The sequence below is a fragment of the Protopterus annectens genome, chromosome 1.part0 (genome assembly GCF_019279795.1).
Source record: "Protopterus annectens isolate FY-2018-M chromosome 1.part0, PAN1.0, whole genome shotgun sequence".
NCBI classification, from domain to species: Eukaryota; Metazoa; Chordata; order Ceratodontiformes; family Protopteridae; genus Protopterus; species Protopterus annectens.
In genome coordinates, this window is record NC_056725.1 from 1381481053 (window position 1) to 1381502352 (window position 21300).

The 21300-nt window shown below is 39.9% G+C and overlaps 1 protein-coding gene across 2 annotated transcripts in view; it reads right to left on the bottom strand.

Moving 5' to 3' along the window:
* The window catches only part of LOC122798246 (gamma-aminobutyric acid receptor subunit rho-2-like), an 817188-nt gene that overhangs the window by 99569 nt on the left and 696319 nt on the right, over positions 1–21300 (bottom strand). The window lies entirely within an intron of this gene.

The following is a 21300-nucleotide window of genomic DNA, read 5'->3' on the forward strand; positions in this document are numbered from 1 at the left end:
TTTTTTTCTTTAGTTCCAAAAAAAGGCTGAATGACTCACCCACACATCAGAGACAAGCTATAAAATAAAAAAAAAATAAATAAAATGACAATAGGACCAGTTAAGTGCTTTTGTCCCTAAGGACGTAGGGACCCATGCAGACCTGTAAGAAATGGTGCATCTATAGCATGGTGCTCAGAGTACATACTTCATTATACATGATCAGTCCCATGCAGACGTGTAAGAACAGGTACAATATAACAGCATGGACCTACAGTCCGAAACTGAGCGGCAGAGTTTGGCAGTCTCTCGTTGTGAACTAGATCAGTTTCACTGAGCCCAAGGTAAAGAATATTGTAGAATTCTAAACAGGAGATTCATGCACTGCAATATCCTTCATTGCTTTTTTGTTCATTTGTTTATTTTAATAATGAAATTATGTGTACATTATTGAAGTTTGGCTTCAGCAAAAAATATTTAAGCCTGCAATAACATTACCTATATTCCATATTTATTAAGAAAGTATTTGTGTGTGTGTGTGTGTGTGTGTGTGTGTGTGTGTGTGTGTGTGTGTGTGTGTGTGTGTGTGTGTGTGTGTGTGTGTGTGTGTGCGTGTGTGCGTGTGTGCGTGTGTGTGTGTGTGTGTGTGTGTGTGTGTGTGTGTGTGTGTGTGTGTGTGTGTGTGTATGTGTGTGTTGTGTGTAAATTCATTTCTTCAGGTTTTATGACAACTGTTACTAACCTGTTTGGATAAGGTGCTCAAGATGTTACAGTCTAATGACAGAAAGGAAGCTACTTATTTTAATTAGAGCTGTATTAACATTGCTGTGCACACCACACATTCACATTGTATTAAATAATACACACAACACATACTGCTTTTAAGCAGCTCACAGTGAAATGTCAGATATAGCTGCAGAGAAATAGCCCCAAATATTAGGATAGGTGCGAAAACATGGGCCACAAGAGACACAAATAACAACACAATGGTCAGACATTTGTATGATATATAAAATGCTTCCATATTCAGCACAAAGTTAAAAAACATATGTTTTAAATATAGTGGATGCCTCCGACATTAAGTTTATAGTTGTCATCAGCTGTGGTGTTTTAGCTTGTTAATATCTTCTGAATATATTTACATTTACTTAATTTTATTTTTCAACATGTTCTTTTTTCTCCCTCAAGTCCCCCTTTTTAAGGGAGAATGGGCCCTGACTGGGGAATGAACATTCTCCAGCAGAGTGTTAATGTTCAAGCAATGCCACTACAAAACAAGTGCACCATTTCACGGCAGCATATTAATTGATGCTCAGACAGAAAAAAAAGCAAACAGACACCATTTTTCATCATTTTGATGTTTAGTGACTGTAAAATTAAAAAAAAGTAAATAAAAAAGAGACCGTGTGTGTGTGTGTGTGTGTGTGTGTGTGTGTGTGTGTGTGTGTGTGTGTGTGTGTGTATGTGTGTGTGAGAGATCCAGTATGTGTGGGTGAGAGAGAGGGAGAGCAAAAAAAGGAAAGATGGAGAGGGAAACAGAAACAGAGTCAGCACATCCAAACGTCTTCCAACTGCAACTGGCAGTCCATCAACATGCAGTCACTAAACCATAAGAAGTCAGAAACTCTAATGTCTGGAATTATTGACTGACTTTAATCCTCTGTGACTTACCAAATTAAAAAAAAATAAAGGAAAAACACACACCAATCACTAATGTGCAGCAACATGCTCTTCTTGAACTATAAGAAGCATGAAACTGAACTGGGTACAATCCTCAGTGACTTAGCAAAATAAAAAAAGGACATATTGGTTGCATGGACCAACATGCACTTCCGGAAATATAAGGAGTATGGAATTCCAATGCCTCATATTATAGACTGACTATAACCCTTAATGATTTACTAAAAAAACTCAGATATTACACTGGATAGGATAAAACAAAAAGGCACACAGTGAGAAATGTGTGCAACATCATGCACTTCCTGAACAGAAAATGTGTGTACAGTGTCATGCACTGTCTTAACAACAAGAAGTATGAAACTCTAATGTCGAGCATTATTGACTGACTATAATCCTCAGTGATTTGCTAGCAAATTAATCATTTAATGAGGGCAGTACAGGACTATATTGCAAATCAGTGGTAGTAAAGAAACATGGAAGGGGTTATTGCCTTGCATTCTATGATTTCTGTTTTGTCATTTGCTCATGAGACATGTTATGTGCATTCATTCAACAAAGTGGCTGTATCTGCTGTGTGTGTGTGTGTGTGTGTGTGTGTGTGTGTGTGTGTGTGTGTGTGTGTGTGTAGACATTAAATGCTTACATAAACTATAATATGGATATAAAATATTTCCTATAACCATTACATATGCTATAACAAATTTAAACATTAGGTGGAAAAACTAGTTTACATCAAAAACATAAACAAGTATAATATATAATATATATAAAAAATACAAACCACATAACCCATTCTCTAATAATGCCCTCCAGGGTGTATATTATTGGGGAAATAATGCCCTTAGGGGTGTAGAGGTTTAGGCCTCATAACAACTCTGGGCAAGTGTAGTTCCCCAATAACAAATACCCTATAGGGCACTACTACTTGCTTAGTATGTATTTCAGCATTTGTAAGACTTACGGCTTCTAAAACCTTATAACATTCCTGCTGTGGTGGGACTCGGAGTTGTATTAGCTATTTTTTGTGTTTGGCAGTTTTGGGAACACAGAAACATCTTCCTTTTAGTTGGAACTCTGCTTCTCCCGATCGACTGCTTTGCTTTTCATCAGTAGGATGTTATATGTACTGTTACACATCATCTTCCCAAACTTCTCTTCTCTTCTCTTCTCTTCTCTTCACTTCTCTCTACATGCTTCCTTCCATTGATAAGTAGGTAACAGCACCATGGCAGGTGTATAATCTTCCTTCAGAAAGTGGGGAATGGAGTGGACTTGTCATGGCTGCTTGATTCAGCCTCTCTGCCAGCACATAAGAATCTGGTACATTTACATTTTCAGCTCAAGCAATTGCCTTATTCAGCACTATCCACCATTGTTTTTGTGGTATTTTTATAGTTCACTTAAAGAATGTTCAACGTATAGAGTGATGCTGCAATACCACATACATATATATGTATATATGGGAACACTACTAAATCTCGAACTTTTGAAATCTCGAATTTCAAAAGCTCGTGACCATGTAGCCGAAACCGCACATTACCGAAAGACCAGAAGCACGAAATTCAAAATCTCGATGGTAAGGGATTTTGAGTTAGCGCTTCTGGTGTTGTGGTTCAGATAAGTATGTGTGTGTAAGTGTGTTTGTGAGGGGGCTTTAGTGTGTGTGTGTGTGTGTGTGTGTGTGTGTGTGTGTGTGTGTGTGTGAGGGGCTATAATGTGTGGGTGTGAGTTTGCCTTGTGTGAATGTCTGTGCGATCTCAGAGTTGGAATATTAAAGTCGGGGGTTGTGGGGGGTGCAGGGGGGCAAAGCCCCCCTGCTTATCTTTAGTATAGGGTGGTTTGTTTGGTTATAGGGGGAGGCTGTGTATATGTTTGTGTGTGTGCTGTATGTATGTAGTACTTTCACAATTTTGAATTTCGCGCTTTTAACATGTCGGTAATGTGGGGTTTAGGGATTCTGGTCTCGGTATTGTGGGCTTCAGGATTGTGTACATTCGGTAGTGATTCTGCATATATATATATATATATATATATATATATATATATATATATATATATATATATATATATATAAAATGTAAAATGTTGCACAATTTGATTTATAATAATTAAATATCATGAGGATGCAAACCATGTATTTAGTACATATGCCTGCATGTATGCATAATCTCCATTAATCTTTCCTTTGGCTCCAACAGTACTGATCACTCCAGATACCTATTCGCACATTAATACAAGAAGGGTAGACCATGATCGGGTTCCAGTGTTTTAATATCTACCTACATATCTTCAGTGGCTTAGCCCTTACCAGATTAATGCCACAGTGATGTTATGGAGACGTTCATTGGTAGAAGTCAGAAAGTAGTAGCTGATTAATTTTTAAGCTTATGTTTTCTACCTTTTTTCTGCCACCTAACAAATACATCAATGTTTCTACAATTTCCTGTCGATCAACAAGGCTTTGGAAGTTTTTAGCATATTCTTTTCAGCAGATAAGTGGCCTAGACCACATCTATAAGCCATTTAATATTTACCAGTTAAATTGATTAAAAGACTACTGCACAAGATGTTAACACTTAGAATGCAACACTTTCAAAAACAATAAATACATGTTATAATGCATGGAATGTAAAATAACTGGGTACATAACAAAAATCTTGAGATATCTGGAGTAATAATTTAAAATTTGATTACGTAAACCAAAGCATAACTAGTTTTTAAATAATTTGAATTAATAGCCAATAGGGATTATTTTTATTTTAGTTATTATTTTGCTTTGTTTACTAGTAAAGTCTAGCTGGGCACGTGGCACATTTTCAGTGGATGTCCATGGAGAAAAGTTCCATATACATAAAGTCGAAATACAATAATATTCAGCATCATACCTTTACACATTCTTTGCAAATACCAAAACATTATATGTACACAGTAGTAATAAAAATGGTATTTTACTTTATAGTAAGAGATACGGTGGGATTCACAGTCAGTACGTGAATGCTTAAAGGCTAGTGACATGATTCATGAGGAAGCGCAGCAAGGGGGCAATTCACAGAGGCTATATATATACCAATGCATGATGATTGGGACTAGGTGTAAGTAAATTAAATTATAATCATTTATAAAAGAGGAATGATGTAAAACTGCATATGCTAATAAGTCGTTCTCCTGCCTGTTTGCAATTTATATGTTTCTGCACCATGTGCAAATTCATTATAAAAGGTGGAATTGCACCTTTTCCATTTATTTTGAAATCCACAATGATGCTGTCTTTTGCTGCTAGCCTAGATATTTCCTGGTGTGAGATGCCTGTCCTGGCTGAACCAAAACTGCTTGAGCCCAGTAGTGTTCACCAGGCAAGAAGGTGGACATATAGTTAGAGAATTACTCATTATAATTTTGAGACTCAGGAAATTCTTAATAGATTCAGAGTGGACAGGGGTATTCTTAGAGTTTCAGTGAGCATATATGACCCCCATAGTGTACTGGTGGGATGCATAGCCTTCCTATCCCTGTGGATAATAAAGTACCTATAGCCCTTAGTGTACTTGCCATATGTTCATAGGTTACTACTACTAGGCTATCTGCTCTTGTGAGCCATTTTAAGTTTAGCCAATCACCCAATGTGGGGATAAAACCCTGCAACTTGTGTGTAGAAGATAAACATCTTAACCATTATCCCAACCTCCAACCATGTGGACATTTCAGAGACAGATTGGAAACAAAATGGGTATCTCACAGGTTTCTGCCTTGAGCATACTTCAGCAATTCTGGGCTCTACTCTTGGCATACGTGGATTAGCACATCTATTTCCTGGTGTCACCAAAGGACCAATCCCGAAGTATGCATGCCTTTTATGAGGTGGCATATTTCCCTGAATTACTTGACATGATAGAGTGCACTCAAGTTGCAATTCAGGCCCCATCCGGTGCATGAGGGGAGAAGTACTGCAATAAGAAGGGCTGCCGTTCTATCAACTGCCAGATAGCGTGTGATGCATGGGGGTGCATCACTAATGTCTGCTCAAAATCATGGCAGTGAAAATGATTCCCATATCCGGCATACTAGCTCACTCTACTGCCTCTTCCTGCATGGTAGGATACCCATTGGTCATCTTGTTGGCAAGTGGAAAATATTTTTGTTATTATCATTTAAGTATTGTAAAATGTAATCCTTAATACTAAACCAATTTTTCTTTGTTTGACCCCCCCCCCCCCATTTTATCTCTCTGTCTCTCTCTCTCTCTCTCTCTCTCTTTTTTTCTTTCTTTTTGTAAGTGATACTGGATAACAACTGGAGCCATACAGAGCTCATGATACCAGTGAGAAATTCTAATGCTGTTGTTTTGGGCATTAAAAAATTACTTTTAAAAGTTCAGCTTTATAGGATTCTGTTCAGTCTCCATTCTTTGTGGTCAACTCCAGCACACTTGTTTTTTTTTTTTGTTTTTTGTTTTTTTGTTTGGTGGTATGAGCTGCTACCTTTGTTCTAATTTTGTGGTATGCTTAAGTGCTCACTGACATCTATTCAGTGATGGCATAAGGTACCATGTAAGGAATAATTATGCATTTTTAACTGATTTTCACAAAACATTCTGCTTAAGTAGTGCACTGAACTCTACGTACTGATTTTCATGATGTTATAAACTGAATAAAAGTAGTGCTGTGGTGGTGCAGCGTTAGCAATGTCACCTGACAGCAAGAGGTTCTCCCCTTCGATTCTTGGCTGGAGCACCTTCTGTGTGGAGTCTGCATGTCCTCCCCGCGGTCGAGTGACATTAAAGACATGCAGGTAGGTGCGTGCATGAATGGGTGTGCCTTCTTTGAAGGTTGGGAGTCGGGCTGGCAACTCAGCACCATAAAAATCCACTGCCAATTATTAGCAGACCGGAGTTCTGCTGTGGCGACCCCTAACCGAGAAAAGCCGAAAGACATTGCTTTTCTATAAACTGAATAAAAGTATTTCATTATTAAATATGAGTTCTTACTTTGCAATTTAATGGAAAATGGTTTACAGACTTTTTTAGTATTATGCAATTTTTTTTCAGTTTTACTTTTACATATTTGAAATGACTTATTAGATCTTTCTTAAATTACTGTACACTAGATTATTTCATTTTTCTCATACATAACAAGTTGTGCCCTCAGAGACTGATCATTTGTACAGTGCTAAGGGTGAAGTAGCAGCAGTGCTATTTAACTTGGCAGGATAATTAGATATGCTGCTTTTTTATTTTCTAAATTATGTGTTATTTATGTTTGTCAGTTATACCATTGCTGAACTGAAAGTTGTGATAATGGTAGACTTTTACTGGTGTAAATCATTCTAATTTAAAAGGGGGTTGGGGGTTGGGAGTTGCCATAATTGTTAAGGTGTTTACAGACACAAGATACAGGGCTTGATTCTTACCTTTGAGGGAAGTTGGCTAGGTTTTCATAATTTCATTTAACTCGCAGTGTGTAGGGGTCTGAATGACAATAAAGTTTACTTTGACTTTGACTTAAAATGGCTCACAAGGGCAGCTAGCCAAGCACTTACCTATGAACCTACAGCTTTCTTTTCAGATATGTCCATTACTTCTAAGTGATAGCATTATTAAACTCAAACACATGCATATGCTTATCTTAGTAATGCGTTACAGTCTTCACCCATTTCTTTGCTCTTTATTTATTTGTTTACTGCATTTGTAGTTAATATGGCATTGCATTTACAGTTAAACAGTGATATCTCTGTGTAGAAGTATTATGGTAATTTCATGAATGCTGTAGCTTGAATCACAGCAAGTCAAGAGCACATGAGTAGGTGAAGATACATGAGATCATGAGGCGGGGCTATCATATGAAGTGGATGGTGACTTCCTGCAATGTTGAGACTTGCTTGATGCAAGTGGTCCTGCAGACACAAATCTCACAGTGCTGTGGGACTGGGACCTTGAATGAGAGGTTGTGCTACATGTTGATGAATGCTGACTTGTCCTGTATTAATTAAGTTGTGCTGCCCCCCCCCCCCCCCAGTAGAAGCACCACCTTTTTGTAAAGCACTTGCAGTATGAAGTCACATGCCCTCACATGTCCGGATAGTAACCATCTTCTTCCCCGTCCAACACTGGCTCTTGTGATTAATGAATTATGATCCCGGGGGATTCCTTCTGGATCTTCAAAAGTACCTTGAATGTCAGTGGAAAGGGTGGAAAAACATACAGGAATATCCATATCAAAGGAAAATAAAAGGCATCTGTCTTCCAGATTTTCTTGCATGGTGTCCTGCAGTAGAATCTTGCCATTGGATTATTTAGAGAAAAGGCAAATTGGTCTACTAGACGAACTTGACACAGATGGATGAAATAGTGGAAGACCCCCTGATCTAGTTTGCATGAATGAGGATTTGCCCTGTCATGCTCAGCTTGTCTGCTTTACAGTATTGCTTTACAGTTTTGTTCTGACTGAATGAAGGATGCTTGTAGAGTGAGATTATTCTTTGAAGGTATATCCCAAGCCAAAATGGCTAGTCTGCAAAACGGGGGGGGGGGGGGTACAACCTGGTTCTTCCCTGCTTGCAGATGTACCACATGACTGTGGTATTGTATGAAACAACTTGAAGAAGTCCTGGGGGCCAAAGATGATTCAGAGAATTGAGTGCTTAGATCAGAGCAAGCATCTCTTTTATATTTATGTGTTTGTGTTGATCCTAGGTGTCCAACAAACTGTGCATTATTATCCCTCCTGAAACTGCTCCCCGGGTAAAGACCAAGACATCTGAGATGAATGACTGTTTTGGAACAGGGAGGGATAAGGGGAGACCTGAACATAGAATTAAATAATAATTATATAATTATAATATAATGATTATAAATATAAATAATTACTGTAATTATGTAATATGATTGTATAAACATATAAGGCAATGATACATACATCTTTGTGTGTGTTCAATTTGAGAATGGAAATTAGGACTTCAGCATTCTAGCATTCCAGAAAGTCTGTGGACTACCAGGGTATAAAGAGAGTTCATTTGTTAAGCAGCTGCGTGTTATGATTTCCTGCCAAGGGGTGTATCATATAACTGATTTGTTTGCAGTTAAAAGCATTCTCTAGAGTCTCCTTGCTCCCTTATCTGTTTAAAACTTTCATTTAAAGGCTCACTGCTGCTTTTCTGCTGTGATAAACATTTATGTAGTTTTCTGCCTAAGTCGTGTAGATAGTAGCTGTACCATTGTCCATATTCAGGACTGTGTTTCTGGGCCTACTTGTTTGTTTGCAGAGGCTGTGTGTCTAAGCACATTTTCCAGGCCATCTTAGTTTAGCAAAAGCCATTTTACATTTCAGTAAGAGTGTAGTGTTTATGGTCACTGGCTGGTTGGGATTACCTGGACTACAGCTCGGAGTAAGCATCTCATTGGTTCTTTCAAGCTTTTTTTTTTAAATTGTTTCAGGTTTCAAACTTCTGTAACTTAAGTTACCTTGTGAGTGTTTCTGCCATTTCACAAAGAACTAATCGGAGGAGTGGCACTGAGCAAAACTCTGATCTGTGATATATAACATTAAGTATTCTGTTGTTTTGCTTAGTTTTACTAGTTATTGCTTAGTCTAAGATATTTATAGTACTTTTATTGCCTGCTGCATACTGTTTACTGTATTTTATAGCTATAAACTAATCTGTATGGTTGCACTAAAATTATCTGCCTCACAGGGCCTGATAAATAAGGTTTTTACTGTCACACTGTTTGTAAATCTTTTCTAGCTAGTTTCACTGTGTGTAAGGTATTAACTAGAAATTTTCTCCATTTGTTAAACATCTGTTTGTTGTTCTGATTTCCTGCCAAGGAGTGTATCATATAACTGATTTGGTTTCCCACCCTTCCTCTCTATTGGTGTCTTCTTCTTATACTTGGTGGCTTTGCAGTTGCCCGCCCCTAGTTTGATCTGGGACAATTCTCCCAGTCTATTGTCATTAGCTCATTCTACCTAATACAGAGAGAACATTTGAGAAGGCCAACCCACTTAGTTTCTTAACCGTGAATTATGTTCTACTCTTCCTTTCTCCCTTTGCACTTTGCAAAAAAAAAAATTCTAAGCTTGTTCCTGCCTTTCCTGTAACTAATCTAGTCCAGATACAGATTTGCTGTATCCAGAACTGTTTGTAAGCTTCTGAGCCCCCCCCCCAAGCCTTTCTGTGCTGGAGGGAATCCTTCTAGCTTATCAGTGGGAGTGGTAAGCACTAGGTAGCCTATATACCGCAAGAAGAGTGGTTTCTGGCCCAGAAACTGTAATTTATTGGCTGTTTGGGCAGTTTTTCCATCTCTTTCAACTTTTGGGTTTAAAAGCCAGTGTTTATGCTTGTTTCCTACCGTTCATGTAACTAGTCTAGTCCACGTACATATTTGCAGTATCCAGGACTGGTTGTAAGCTTTTGAGCCCCCCAAGCCTTTCTGTGTTGGAGGGAAGCCATCTAGCTTATCAGTGGGAGTGGTAAGCACTAGGTAACCTGTCTATCACAAGAGGAGTGGTTTCTGGCCCAGAAATTGTAGTTTATTGTCCGTTTGGGCAGTTTTTCCATCTCTTTCAACTTTCTGGTTTAAAAACCCACATTTGCACTTGTTTCCTGCCTTTCCTGTAACTAGTCTAGTCCAGATACAGATTTGCTGTATCCAGGACTGGTTGTAAGCTCCTGAGCGATGCCAAAGTCTGCTCTTCCATTTTTCCCTTAGATCTGCTACTTCTCTTCTTTCCTGCACTTTTACTAGCTTATTAGTCTAGCACTTTACTAGACTTCTTGTAGCAATTATTGTAGCACACAAAAGTGCTACCAGCACTAAATGTTCTACAAGGAAAAAGCTTCAGTACTTATTATTAATGCCCTCCCCTCCAGGCATGTGTAAAGGTCAGTTCCCTGTGCTTTCTCCAATTAACCTGGTGAACTTGGGCATCCTGAAACAATGTAGCAACTGCATCATGTACACTGACAACCTTCTCCTCTTACCTCCCAACACTCAGATTTGCGAGAGATGCACTTATATATCCAAACTGGAAACCATGCAATCTCCAACCAAGACCAGAATAGCTGGTCAAGAGGAGAAAGTCAACCTTGCACCACACCACATGGAACGCATACCCCTCCAGAACACACACCAGCACTGCCTTCACATAAAAACACAAACCACACACCCACCTTCGTGGAGGCTCTCAATAAAAATCTACCCAAACAGCAGAGACCTCCAAGGCAGAAATGCACTCGACCACCACAACACTAATCATGAGACACATAACTCTCCTAAACAGTGTGTCACTCAACCAAAGCCCTTAAGGCAAAACAGCATGCCCAACACACTAGTCATAGGTGACTCGAAAATGAGCCACATTGATGTCCCACTCACTAGGCTGAATAAAGAGAAAGTAACAGTCAGCTGCCTGACAGGCGCCAGGATCCGCCACATAATGCATGCACTCAGGTCCCTCAACATCAGGTACAAATATGACTCTGTCATTGTACATGTGGGTGTGAATGGCCTGAGATGTACCTCCCTAGACTACATAAAAAGAGACACGGAGGAGCTATTGGATTATGTAGCCCAGGCAGGTATGACCCTAGCCCTGAGCAGAATCCTACTATCACCCAGAATGATACCACAGTACAAGAAGAAAATGATTGAGTTCAACAATTGTCTAAGATTCTGGTGTCAGTCTAAGGGGATCAAGTATTTGTCTGCCTGGGATGACATGATTGACAGACCTAGATGCTTTGCCAGAGATGGCCTGCATCTGTCACCCCTGGATTTCCGGATACTGGCCAAGGCTTTTACCACCCTTATAGTGCCTTTTCTAGGTGGTGCTCCAAAGACCAAATTACCACCGTAACAGCTAAAAACAAATGCAATTTGAGGGTCATGCTGCTCAATACTAGAAGTCTAAATCTCAAAATGCACTCACTCAAAGCACTGCTTAAAATGGAGAACATCAACATTTGTGCCATAACAGAGAACTGGTTCAAGGCAGCAGAAAGAACCCTGCACTACCAGGCTATAACTCATTCCACACCTTTTGGCCCCAAAACTTGGACCAAAGATCCAAAGGTGGTGATGTTTCCATATTCATAAAGGATGCACACACCTCCAGACTGGTAGCCCAACATAATGCATCTGAGATACTTCAGGTGCAGCTAACATTGGGTAAGACAGTGATTCAGGTCATAGCCTGCAATAGGTCTGCAGCCATGTCCCAAGACTCACACTCTACATTCCTAAACACCCTGGAGAATATTAGGGTCCAACCTAATACTCTCATACTGAGCGACTTCAACTACCCCTCCATTAACTGGGAAAACTACTCATGTACCAATACACCTGACTTGCCCAACGTTTCCTGGAATTCATTAATTTCAATGCCCTGGACCAGCTCATTCTTACCCCCACTAGAGGTAGCAACATCCTTGACCTGGTCATTACTAACATGGGCGACCATTGCTCTACACCAATAAACAATTCCTCCCTGCTTAGATCTGACCACAAACTAATCACCTTGGAAATCCACATCCCTCCCACCCACCCCCACCCCCACAAAGGTAACCACCATGAAAAACTTCTTCAAAGCTAACTTCGGGCTCCTAAAAACAGAGGTGGCTAACTTCACGGCACCCATGTAAATGGAGAATAGTTGCATGACTCCTGAATCATACACCAGTGCACTGTATGAACACATACACAAATGCATGGATCTCACCATACCCAATAGAACTAAGACGCTCTCCTCCAAAACAAGGAAGTCAATCTGGTGGCCCCCTGCCATAAACAAACTCTACAGCAGAAGGAGGAAACTGACGCAGAATAAGGTGAAGTCCCATGACTGGAAAAACTCCCCTTATCAGCCTCAACAATAAGTTAAGATCCCTAATCAAATCCTCTAAAGCTAGCTATGAAAACAGAATTGCAGCAGATAGTAAAGACAACTACAAGGCCTTCTATAGTTATGTAAAGAATCGCCATGGCAATGCCCAGATTTGCTCGGGAGCTACTGCACAATGATACCTCCTATACTGAGTCAACAGATATTGCCAATATACTGGCCAACAGATTCAGTGCCAACTTTACCGCTCTCCCCCCATAAAGGACCAGCCACAGTACCAGTAGATTGCCAGGCACCCAGTATTACTGCTGCACAGGTTAAAACAGCACTGTCCAAGTCCAAGAATACAGCTTCTATGGGACCTGACAATATCCCTGGCTGTGTTCTACATGACCTACAGAGTGAAATGGCACCACACCTGTATGCCCTGTTCAATCACAGCCTCACCTCAGGCTTTGTCCCTACCGAATGGTGCACTACTACAGTCATCCCTCTCCACAAAGGAGGAGCGACTACAGACCCTGGGAACTATCACCCCATTAGCCTGATGAATCTGATATGCAAAGCTATGGAATGTATCATCATGGACCTAATAAACAAGGATATAAGGAATCTCCAAACTCTGGATCCCGCACAGTTTAGTTTTGTGAAGAGTAGATCATGCCTGCTCAACTTGGTCAACGTCTCTGAGTCGGTCACCAGAGCTGTGGATGAGGACAAGGTGGTTCATACAACCTACCTTGATCTGGCCAAGGCCTTTGATACCATTCCCCACTCAGGAATCATAGAAAAACTCACTAAGCTAGGCATCAACCCCGTATCACTAGGTGGGTTGCAAACTGGCTCACAAGTAGAACCCACAGTGTGAAAGTAGCTGACTCCAAGTCAGGCTGCCAACCAGTCATGAGTGGAGTCCCACAGTGTTCGGTTCTGGGTCCTCTCCTGTTTGGTATCTACTTCTCTGAAGTCCAGTCCAACATGAAGGGATTCTGGCTGACAAAGTTCACAGACGATTGCAAGTTGGGAGCTATTATTAACTCCCCAAGTGATGTTGATATCCCACAGAAAGGCCTCACTGAGACCAATGACTGGTGTCAGAAACATGGCCTTAAGCTCAATGCCAAAAAATTTGTTGTCATCCTTTTTGGGAAAAACCCGGTTCCCATGAATTATCACATTGATACTAGTCCACTGAACACAGAAGGGGTTATAAGAGATCTGAGAACACAGGTTGACAGCAACCTCTCTTTTGACTACCACATTGCCACTGTGGTCAGAAAGTCCTTCTATATGGCACATCTCATTACTAAGGGTTTTGCATCCAGGAAGAAAGAGGTCATTGTCTCCCTCAACTCTTCCCTCATTAGGTCAATCATTGAGTACAATGCCCCATTTGGCATGTACCTCACTAAACACCTGCAACAACTGGAGATGCCACAAAAGTGCCTCACAAAGAGGTTCCTAGGCCTTAAACATCTGTCCTATATGAGAGACTCAAAAACCTCCAACTATTCTCTGCCTCATATCGCCTACTTAGAGGTGATCTCTGCTTGACTTACAAAGCCATGCCTGTCCCAGCTCTGTTAGAAATGCTACATCTAAAGAAATCCTAATCCCCCCACACCCCACGGTCCAGAGACCTCAACCTCATTACCACAATCAACAGAACATGCTGGAGGGACAGGTTCATAACCCAGAGACTGCCCATGCTATGGAACAGACTTCCAATACATGTCAAGCAGTGCACCTCACTGGCCCTCTTTAAGAAGAAATCTTGATGAGTGGATTGGAAATAGAAAATTCACCCAAGGGATCTCTCCAGTGGCTCTCCTTGACAGAGGCACTGAGAACTAAGGTCGGGTGGCACGATGCCAGGGTAATCCTATGGGCTAGGCTTGTAAAGGCTCCAGGGCCATTAGCCTAGTACACACCTATGAAGCTATGAACGGTACTGGAAAACATTATAGAATGTCTCCTCCCTTCTGTTTGTTTTATACAGTCAATTCTATATATGCTGTAGCTGGGGAGAGAGAGGTAATTTCAGCATCTTTGATGCTTGATTTCAACCAGGTTTCAGGGATGGTAATAATGTGTGGCAAATGCATTGTCAGCCATGCATGTAGGTAAGTTATTCTGATTGTAGTGCTTTTAAAGTTAACATGGAGAAACTTTAGCTCTGAAAGGTTAGTGGCTGCATTGTGTGGATGAGAGGTGTGGATGGGGAGGGTGGAGCAGATTTGATCAGTAGGGCTAGTCCAGCATTAGGATGAATGTCTCCACAGAAAGGAAGTTAATTTTGGTATGAAAAGAAATCACAGAAATAGATGGCACTTTTGGGACCTACTGAAAGAGGCCTCAGTACTGAATTCCCAATGCCAGGAAATTAGGGAATTCCAAAGATTCAAAGTGGGCAGGCAAAAGATCACTTACTAGTTGTTTCTAAATTCACCTTGAACAGGTAGAAATAGTCCCAAAACATAAAGTATGTAAAAGATAGTTTAATCACTCTTAGACAAGCACACAATTAAATACAAAATCAGGATTTAGCTCTTCTTGCAGGAAATTTCATCAGAATCTGAATCAGTAAAAACCATTTTGGATTTCAGAAGTAGTGAAAAGGAGTGACAGGGATGGAAACTGGGAAGCCAGATTGGAATACAGGGAACTGATCTGATCAAAATTCCATAATCCATGATGACCAATATTACTGAGAGATCAAGGAGGGCCAGGATGAAAAATAGCTTTTGATCCCTTACCTAGGAATTAGTTACTACCCCCCCCCCCCAAAAAAAAAAATCTCAGTGTTATGCTGAGATCTGAAACTGGAAATGTCCAAGGAGACTGTTAGACATCACATAAAAATACCACTGGGCATATACCATTTTCCAAAAACCTTACCAAGAAAAGGAGGGGTTAAAGACAGGATGGTAGTTTTCTAAAATATGTAGATCTAAAAAAGGCTTCTTGAGGAAGGGGGTAATTAAAACCTCTTGAACAGATAAAAAAAAAACTCTTCCTCAAGGAAGAATGTGCAGTTCAGGAAAGAACTCAATCCAGCAAGTTTTTTCAAGCTGTAATGAATCTGAATCCAGAACTCATGTAGTAGGACATAGAGCTGGAACTACGTTCAAGGTCATAGGTTTATAGATTCATATTGGGTAGTTGCTGTAGGAAGTCATTTGGAGCCTTGCCACTAAGTACACAGTATTTGCTTCATTTGCCTATAAGGACCCAGGAGTTAACCTTATGGATTATTTTACACTCATCACAGTTTGTTTTAAAGATGGCTAGTATGCAAATCCTTTGATAAACCCATTTGTCCCAACAGTTGGTTCTGTTAAAACTGCAGCACAGATTCAAATTCTTTGATCAAATGTTGACAGTGTTACCAATTATATGGATATGTAGGAGGTCAACCAGTATGGGGATCATTCACAGTACTCAGTTCCAAGCAAGGTTGCTGCACAGGAGTCTGTAATACAGTGAGAATAGTAATAGACCCTCCAGTCACTCAGTTAATTTGAGGATATAACAGAGCTTTTCTTTGTTATGAGCTGCTAAAGTCTTGTAATGTGGATTACACATCTTGAGAGGTACGTGCCAAAGGGGTCATTGTATTCTATTAAAACCCTAATGAGATAAGAGCAGACAAGAGATTATACCTTCATTGGATTTAGAGAATACACTATAAGTGATTAGTAACATTAGATAAAAGGCTTTCTTCATGGTGGTTGACTCATGACAGTCAAAAGAAAGTTCATTGTCTACAAATTTATCCAGATCTCTGACCATGTTGTTGACTGTAAGTTGTATATTTTCAATAACAAACATGGTGCAGGAATGTTGTTACTTCTCAAAAAGTACTATGCAGCATTTTTTTTTGCATTAGGTTTTAGCCATGGTCCTGAAAGCAAGAATTATTGTGGTTTAGACTATACTAGGTACAGAGCTAATGTCAGTGTCAAGTTTACAGCTATCAGTAAACATAGTCAGCCAATGGCCCTAGACATCAGCCTGGACACCAGAGAAGTTTAATCCTAGCACAGACCCATGGGGTATAGTACTTGTGACAGGCCTCTTTGAGGAGAGTGAGAGTGTCTACCTTATGAGTCCTTTTTGTGAGCCAGTTTTTGAGACATTGTGTTTCCTAAGAGTTTACATTTCATTTGGTGAACTTATTTATGATACCTGAATGTGGAAGTTCAATAAACAATATCTACTATTCACAATTCTAATGGTTGGTGTCATGGGATTGTAGACCACTTACATTACTATATGAGTTCCATTGTGACTTTCTCTATTATCTTTCAGATAATGTTGACATTTACAGTTCTCAGCTTTTGTGGTGTGGCTCCCTTTTGTGGAGGAACCACTGTGACCATTACCCAGGCTTCAGACATGTGAAGAGAGTAAGGCTGGTTAGGTTGATGCAGGTAACCATTCAGCTCTGCTTAATACTAGCTAGGAAACAGTCAGGCATATTGCTGAGCCCTATGATGCTAGTATTTTTAATTTTAGAGATTTGTATCCAAGACCTGTTTAGGGGTTATTTTGAGATGTCTAAGGGATAAGTTTGTGGTGGGAGGGGTAAGCAGTGTTGAGAGAGTAGAGTAAAGTTGGAGCTAAATTTGTTAGTGAGTACATTAACAAAGTCCTGGTTTTGAAGCTGTAGTCCCATTACAGAACAGCTCAGTGCAGTAGTGGCTATTATTACAGAGATTCATCACAAAATTAAAGAAGGCTTTGTGATTATTTTTGGCATGGGTTATGATATTTAGTTTGTACTTGGCCTTCTAGGATTTACTGTAATATCTGAGCTATTTTCAGACGTGTTTTAAGACTGTCAGTAAAATAAGGGTATGTAATCATGTGCCTTAAGGATACAGTACAAACAGCGCAGTGGTGCAGCAGTAGTGTTGTCACAGCAAGAGGTTTTCTGGTTTGATTCTTGTTTGTCTTGTCTTTCTGCAATTCCTTCCTCACCTATCCAACTTACCTGACCCAGACATACCCATGTCCCTTCCCTAAAATTCATCTCTCTCTCTCTCAAAAAAAAAAAAAAAAAAAATCACCATCCCATGCAAAAAGTTGTCCCATACATAGCTCTCCATTTCACACATGTGTCTTCTTGACACACTTGATTCTGTTCAGTTGGCTATACAATATGATTGTGTTGTGGTCACCCCTCTCTCTGGAGGTGACAGTCCAAATTCAGTTAATACTTTGCACATATGTTCAATTTACATTGTTAAATAAATGGATAGCTATGGTTCTTTCCTACATCCCTCCTGCACATTCCTGCCCTGCTTTCACTTTGTTATTCCCCTTGCTTGCTCCCCATTTCACCACTGTCCTATCTTCCCCATTTCTGTTCTTTTGATTCATTATTGCGAGATGGTGAGCATCGCACACCGATGTGCAGCAACGGTAATGGGAAAGTAGTTAAAAGTATTATATACAGCTGTATTCAAACCCAGTACCATCTGGCTCCAAAAAGGAATGCATGACTGTATTAACACGTGCTGCCACAGAGTCAGTTAAGTAGCAGGTGTGTTACAGAGACTCTACTAACTGTCAGACTTTGTTCTTCCTCCTGCTTGCTCCCCATTTCACCACTTTCCTCTCTACCCCATTTAACACCTTTAATCTGGTCAAAAAAATAGAATCACACACAACACACATAAGTAGCAGAAAAAGCAATGGAGCCCTTCACTTTTTGGGCTCCATGTTTGTGAGAAGGTGTGGATCGTGCACCAATGCATAGTGACAATGAGCGGCAGCAAAATGCTGTGGTTACCTCCATGCAATGCCACTTAACCCACTGGGCTATGCCAGCACACAGTAACATATCTCACATAAACAATTCATGTCATTGCATTATCGTTCTGTAATGAAAAATATTTTAAAGTATTAGATGCATCTGTATTCAAACCCAGTACCAAAAAAATGGAATGTATTGATGTATTAAAACTTGTTTCTACAGAGTCAGTTAAGCAGCAGGTGTATTTCATAGACTCAATGATAACTGTCAGACTTTAGGAATGTGGCTCATGTTTGCTCACTGCTTACCTATGCATAACCATGTGTATCTCACATGCATATACACTTTGTTTCGAACCACAAGTAAATCCACAAACAACTACTAAAACTTTTAAAACAGACGAACCTGGTCACAATAAGAGCAACGCCTCTTAAAAACAACTTTGCAGTTTATTTTAGCAAAAAATAGAAGTGAGCGTTTAAAACACATATACGCTTTCGGCAAGTAACATAACCTGCCTTCATCAGACAAAAGTTTAAAACCATTAAACATCATTATTTATAAGAACACCACAAATGAAGTATCCAATCAATTTAAAATTAATTACAACAATCTCATTCATTGGTTTCACATTAATAAGGGAACCTTAAAGTGCTACGCTACACATTATTTATTTAGTATTAAACTTCAAGCTAAAGTTATTTATATACATTAAAAATTGCATGTAATGCCATCAGTTACATAAAAATATCCACCACTCATCTACTTAAAGCCAATGTAAATGATAATAACAATGACTATAACAATAAAAATATAATTATAAATATAAACATATATATAAACATACATATATATATATATATATATATATATATATATATATATATATATATATATATACATATATATATACATATATATACGCACAATCAATTAATGCACCACAATTAATAGTGCTTTCTACCTTCTTTGCTCAAGATCTATATACACTAAATATTACAAAATGCCCATTTTTCATCTATGCTGATCCCTCAACTGTTTGCAAACTACTTCCCTGAAGTGTAGGCAATGATAGATGGGCTGTGGTTTACCAAGTTTGCAGATGACTGGTAACTGGACACACTAATAAAGAGTCACCCAGTTATGGTAACATATTATGGAAGGAGCTGACACACACAAACTCATGGACTGAACCTTAAAGCATACAATAGCTCATTGTCTCCTTTGGCAATGAAGTACCCCTGCTAATTACGATATACATAGCACCCCTCTAAGCTCAAACACGTGTTGTGAGAATTGGGAACACACGTTGATAGCAATCTACACTTTCATCACTATGTGTCCATAGTGGTGACACACACATTCTGCATTGTGCACATCATACATATTGACATCCCATCCAAGACCAGGGAGGTCATACGTCTGTTGTACTCTACCCTTATCCAACCACTAATTGAGTACACTGCTCCCTTCTGCCTGTACCTCACCAGACACCTGCAGCAATTGGAGAAAACACAGGTTTGTGCCTGTCAGACTCCAGGGCCTCCAAACATGACATGCACTGAAAGACTGAAAGACCTGTCATTGTACTCAGCATTATGTAGGCTGCTGAGAGATTACCTATTCCTACCCCTTAGAGCAGTCTCAGACCCTGGCCTACTGGAAATGCTGCACATCTGCAAATCAAATGGGACAAGAATAACTTGACCCAGGGTTCTCAACCTAGCCTGTGACATAAACAGAACATGCTGGGAGACAGATATATCCTCTAATTACTCACATTCCTTTGTAATAGGCTCCCACTATGGATGAATCAGTGCTACTCAATGACCCTGTTCAAGTGCAACCTTGACTACTGGTTGAGTGATTGTAAAGTCACCTCTGGGATGGCACCTATGTCCCTCATGGACAGGGCCAGTTGATGCTGCCCACAAAATAATTTTGCTAACAACCATCCAACTACAGTCAACAAGGGATTTGTGTTTTTACACATCTAGGCTTCTAAACATTGTAGTGCTATTAAGCTACTAGCCTCCTATGTACATGTGAAGCCAAAATGTTGTCTCCCACATGGTCTGCTGATGTCATCTACTATAAGTTCACCTGCAGTCTTGTAAAAGTCAGACTTGTCCTGTCGTGCTTGCATAACTTACTGTGTTCTGTAGCCTGTGTACTTAAATAGGTAGGAGGTCTGTTCTTACTGCAGTCGACTGTGCATGTGTGTCTGTATCTAGCCAGAAGAGCAGAAATGTGTACACTACAGTTACAACTCCAATCATATAGATTGACAGTATTTTGATAATTGCACATGCCTACAGATCCATTTCATGCAAGCCTCCCAACTTTTTCTCTCCAACATGCAAACATGCACTGCTGATGTCATCTATTATAAGTTGACCTACAGCCATGTAAAAGTCAGACTTGTGCTGTGGCACTTGTGTAAAGTACTGGCTTCTGTAGATTATGTACTTAGGTAGGTGTTCTGTTCTCACTGCAGCCAACTGGGTGTAAGCTCTTGCTTGACATTACAGAGAGCATTTTACACCAGCGTGTGGGATACTGTTATATTCTTCTCAACAGACACTGTTGATGTCATCAGCCATAAAGTGTGGTCTGAGACACTCTAAGTCAGACTTAAGTTGTGGTGCTTGTGGAAAGTACTGCATTCTGTAGTCTATGTACCTAGATAAGTAGGGATTCTATTCTCACTCTAGTCAAGTGTGTGTGTGTGTGTGTGTGTGTGTGTGTGTGTGTGTGTGTGTGTGTGTGTGCGTGCATGCGTGCGTGTGTGTGTGTGTGTGTGTGTGTGTGTGTGTGTGTGTGCATGTGTGTGTGGGTGTGTGTGTCTGTGTGTGTGTGTGTGTGTGTGTGTGTGTGTGTGTGTGTGTGTGTGTGTGTGTGTGTGTGCGCTTTTGTTTGACATTACAGAGAGCATTTTACACCAGCATGTGGGGCACTGTTATATTCTCCTCAACAGACACAGCTGATGTCATTAGCTATATCAGACTTTTGGATATGGAGTACTCCCACCAGGACAGGGTCAGA